This window comes from Adiantum capillus-veneris, chromosome 20 (genome assembly GCF_014529385.1).
Source record: "Adiantum capillus-veneris isolate H3 chromosome 20, ASM1452938v2, whole genome shotgun sequence".
Lineage (NCBI taxonomy): Eukaryota > Viridiplantae > Streptophyta > Polypodiopsida > Polypodiales > Pteridaceae > Adiantum > Adiantum capillus-veneris.
In genome coordinates this window covers 36,982,004-36,987,197 of record NC_140950.1, presented here as the reverse complement: position 1 = coordinate 36,987,197, position 5,194 = coordinate 36,982,004, and positions in this window count along the sequence as shown.

Sequence of the window (5,194 nt, the reverse complement as noted above, 5' to 3'; positions counted from 1 at the left end):
TGTAAAAAATATCCATTGCACACATAACATAGCACTCTCCAACCCTAGTTGTGTGAGGAGATTGTAAGCTTTGAGAGCTCTCTATCACATTATACTCATATGTGCATAGAGATGCTTAGAGGCTATTGAGAGGAATTGAGTGATGCCTACTCTCCATCACATTAGATTGATAATTTGGGGTGCAATTCTGTACAATGGCTATGACTCTTCTCTCCAAAATCAACTCGGCAAGTTGGATCAATGGCTTGTATAAGGTGAACTTGTCCTCAATATTATTTGGGTCCTTTCATGCTTTGTGGTTTTAAAGGGCTTGTTGAATTGTTATTTATGACTAATTGTAAGAGGGTGATACGGTGAGAGGGCTCCCATAATCCTAATACAATGGTATAATGGCAATAAGAGCAAGCCTTGCGTTGTCTCTCTAATTTTTCTAAGCTTGGAAGCATCTAATCTTTAGGCCAAGATCTAGTTGTTCAAGTTGATTTGTACTCTCTACTTTAATCTCTTTCAAATCCCTATGTTTGTGAAGAACTATGTTTGGTATGTGTTTGTGTGTGAAAATTTTATATTCCTCTCTTTGCATGTTTGGCTACATACTATTTGCGTCCTAGTTTACATCCATAACTAGGTGGTCCCCCTTTTTTTTGTTGGGCTTGGCTATGGGTTTTTTGTTGTCTTGTGTGCTTTTAGTTTCCCCAGCCCCAATTGAGTAGCATGCAAACCTTGAGGAGTGTTTAGAGGTCTTTTCCCTTGTTGCCCGCGCCCGAACTGTTTCACTAGCATAGTAGTCTCCTAGCTTGCAAACTCACACAACCTAGGCTACAATGCCCTTGTCCACACACAGCTTATGAAATGTATCTAAACCACCTAAATTGTAATCTCTCTCTCTCTCTCTCTCTCTCTCTCTCTCAAATTTCAATATTAGCATCAATTCATATGTCCCAGTGAGTATTTTAGTAGTGGCAAAGGTGGTGTGTGTGTGTGTGAGAGAGAGAGAGAGTGAAAATTTCTAGAAAAGAAGATTGGCTTTGATTCCATAGAGGATTTTGTTTTTGTTTTTTGACGAGAGTGACCTTAAAAGCTCTTTTTAGTCTAGCATCTTGGTCCTCATACACTTATCTTACATTATGAATGTGAAGAGGAGGAGCTTGTTTCTTTTGATAATGCACAAAATTTGACAAGTTGGTTGTCTGCTTGTAGAGTGAGTATAATGCTATTATGAAGAATGGACCTCGGACTTTGCCTTATTTTCTTATTGTCAAAAATTCCATTGGTACTAAGTGGGTTAATAAAGTGAAATATAAGCAAGCTAATATCATTTATTTCTATGAGGCTAGATTGGTGGCAAAATGTAACTAAAGAGAAAGGCATTTATTTTTATGTCGCGTGATTACCACTTCTTGCACTTGTGCATTGGTAGAGTATGGTTGTTGAAGTCCATGTTAGTTGGGTATAAAGAGTAATTTGGAGAATGATGATTTGCATGAGAAGCTGTATGAGTATATGTTTCATAGCGTCATGATTTTTTTCTTAGATGGTAGGAAAACAAAGTGCAGATGAAAAAGGCATTGTCTAGTTTCAACCCAACTCCATGAGCTTGATATAAGAAGACACATGCCTATTTGATGACACATGATTATTGGACTAGTCCATTTGAGAGTGCTTTGCAAGCATACATATGATGTAGTCCTTATCATTATTTTGCATGCACATGAAATCCTACTTATTGGACCAAATGTGAAACATATTTTCAATTTTCAAGATTGATTTGAATGCTTGGGCATCACACAATTATTTTTCATCCAAATTAAGTAGTTTGATCAAATTATTGCTTTATCTTAGAAAAAGTGTATTGAGGCATTGTTGAATAGGTGTGGGCTTGAAAGTGCAAACCTATTGCTACTAAAGCTTAGTCTCATGATATTGAAGACTACTTATATGTTGCACTCTATCAATAGAGTATTGGGTGCCTTATCTATGAATGCATTCAGAGGTTAAATATTTAGTATGCACTCTCGTAGGTGAGCAAATTTATACAAGGGCCATGGTCTAAGCATTCACAATATGTTGAGAGGACCTTTTAGTGCTTGAGTTGCATTGTAAAATGAAAAGAAAAATTACCAAGCATGTGAGCCTTTTCAAGATAGTAAAGTTCAGAGATCATAAATTGGGGGAGAGAAAAGCAAGGGGAGAGATTGTATTCGAGGGGCCAACGCGTTCCAACCCTTGTTGGGTCTCATCAAGGCAAGTTATACAATCTCTTGTGAGGTTTTTAAAGTTTGTGGAATTTGGGTAACCTTTGACTATGTAAGGATAATATGCAAGGAGAGTTGCTTTAAGGAATTTATTACAAAGATGTTTCCAAGTCATTTACAAACATCAAAGCTTAGGTCTTGGAATTGCATCCCAATAAAGACAATGTCCTTTGGGACTAAGAAGAGGCTCAAACTTCCATATTGAATACATTTACAAAGAAGGTTTTTTAAGCTCTTACATGTGTTCCATCATGGGGTGGAGTTCGATTATGGTATTGAGTGGAATTGTTTTGGGTTTTGCTGAAAATATTCAATCACTTGAGGGGTACTATTGGGTTTAAGCGAAAGAGCTTGAAAACAAGTTGGATGTGAAAGTTATAGGCTCAATTATCCATGGATTTTTAAGATGAGTTAAAGACAAAAGGAGAGCCAAGGAGGGAAGGTTTTCGGTTGGTGAAGATGGATTCACCTCTCTAGTTCGTCACAATTTTTTATTTTTATTTTTGGGGCGGCGGGGGGGGGGGGGGGGGGGGGGTTGTTGTGTTTGGGTTGAGAAAATAGTCTAACATTATAGCAGGACAAGTATAATCGAGTTGTGTCAGTGGTAAAATAGTCTAACAGTATAGAAGGGTAAGCAAACAAAGAGAGTGGTACCAATCTTACACATAGATGTTGGGGGGATAAGGCTTCTACTAAGATATAAGCCATAATAGAGATCTTAGAAAGACTATTTATGTGTTGCATGGCAATTGTTTTCCAAGATGGTGGCAGTTTGATAAGATGTATCTATCTTAATTATGTCAATAGGAAATGTGCCCAACAAAAAGGTAGGCATGGAGTTCACTCCAATTTAAATGGCTATGCATTAATAGATTGGTATTTGGGCTAAAAGGGCATAAACAAGGATAGTGAAGGAGAAAGAAACCTCCTTGATCATGAGACCATAGGGAAGCCAACCAAGCATTGTGGGTTTAAGGAGATGAGATTTATAGCCAGTCGTATAAAAAATTTACCCCTGGAAGTAGGCAAAACTTATAACTAAAATGGGGTAGAAAGTGAACCAAATTAAAGGGAGATCACCATAGATTCAAATGGAATCTAAGGGGAATACATCAAGGAGCATTGTGGGTTAAAACAAGATGAGGTGTATAGCCTATCAGGTTGGAAATGTACCCTTGAAAGTAGGAAACCTCTATTACTAAAAAGGGGCAAAAAGTGAATTAGATTGTAGGCAAATAGGTCACCAGAATCTATGGTCATTAATGTAACATGGTGAATTTATTAAAGAAGGTTTTAAGTTTCAATAAGCTTGGTAATGGAGAGGAGAGGTTGCCATTGGTATGATATGCAAATGGTTTGATAAAAGGGAAATACACACTTGCTTATTGGATTAGCTTAGGAGGTAGTGGAGATGCTAGCAGAAGACAAATGTAAACAATCACCAAAGCACGGCCAACAACAAATTTGTTTGAAGTGATAATAATATCCTCTCCAATATTTGATATTATCAAGCTCCGAGTAAAAGAAAGGCATACGGACTGGAAAATATCAAGAGTATTGGGGAGATTCCATGCCATACAAGGTTAAAATTAGTAGCAAAGGTGCAAACAATTAATGAGAAAGGGGATTTAGTCTCCAATATCTTTAATGATTCAAGACCAATTGATTGGAAATTCCAACAACGACTATATGAGATGCTGGAGTTTTCATAGTTGTAAGGTTAATGAGCTTGGCAGGATGGTTAACTACAAAGAGGGGCTAGGGAGTTTATTGTTGCCTTGAGCAATGTGTAGCTTAGCTTATTGTAGCACTCAATAATGGAGCAACAAAACAAAAAGTAATGCCTCGTGTTTAACAAATGTGATGTAATTACTCAATGCAAGGTCACAACAAGTGAACACGAGGCAATTTTAGTGATGTAAAAAGGTGAAACCGAGGATTGCCTGTACAAAGTTGAACTTGTTGTTGGTGTTTTATTAGAAATGAGGGAACTAGAAAGGTCCCATGGAAGAATCAAACATCATTGGGAAAATTGAAAGCATCAAAGCGATAGCTTAGGCAAGCTGCCCATGGTGGTTTTGATTGCATAGCAAAGGTATCATGAGATCTAGAACCAGGGACATGCAAATCCAGTGGAAAAGCATACATTATGGGCAAATAAAATAATTATGTAGGGGTTGCAAACACCAGGAGGAGGTGACAACAAGGGTTTGTCATGTAAAACTGAATTTAGTGGTGGTAGCCATCAAGTGCATGGCATGTAGGAGGACAAGCACAACAAATAATACATAAGATTCATCAAGGTAGAGAAGCCCTTTGAAAAACACTTGGATGTAGTTCAAAAAATGTGGCTTCCTTCTTGCCCCATTCTTAAGTGAGCGAGTGATTAAGGATTTCTATTGTGGTCTTATACCATGGCATAGACCAATTAGTGAGCAAGTCTTCATGAAGGGCCATGCCTCCTCCCCCAACCACAAGGGGGATCAACATAGAGGGAGTAATGACAAGAAGAAAGGTTGCAAAGGGGAAATCCTTTTGCCCCACTGAAAGGAGTTTCATGCAGTGCAACTGTCAATATGGTTCCTTGAACTCCGCAAAGCACTCTAGTGATCCATAATTTTATGCCTCTCAATCCAGATATTCCACAAGTAAGCACCTATTTGACAATTCCAGAGAGGAATATGCAAAGTGCCCTCCATAGACACCATCATGGAAACTTGAAATGATTTTGGGGATCTTTCTAGAGAGAGGTACACACCTAAGAATTTAATCCTTACCCTTGCAGTAGAGGTTGTCATTGCTAAGGTGGTATTTTGTTTTCTAGAATACAAGCCACTTCGTTTGGCCCTTGGTAAGATCTCTAGGACACTCTCCTATGTCCAAGAAATTCATGATGTCAAGCATATCATTGCTACCTTAGAAGAGAGGCAGCTTCAGCT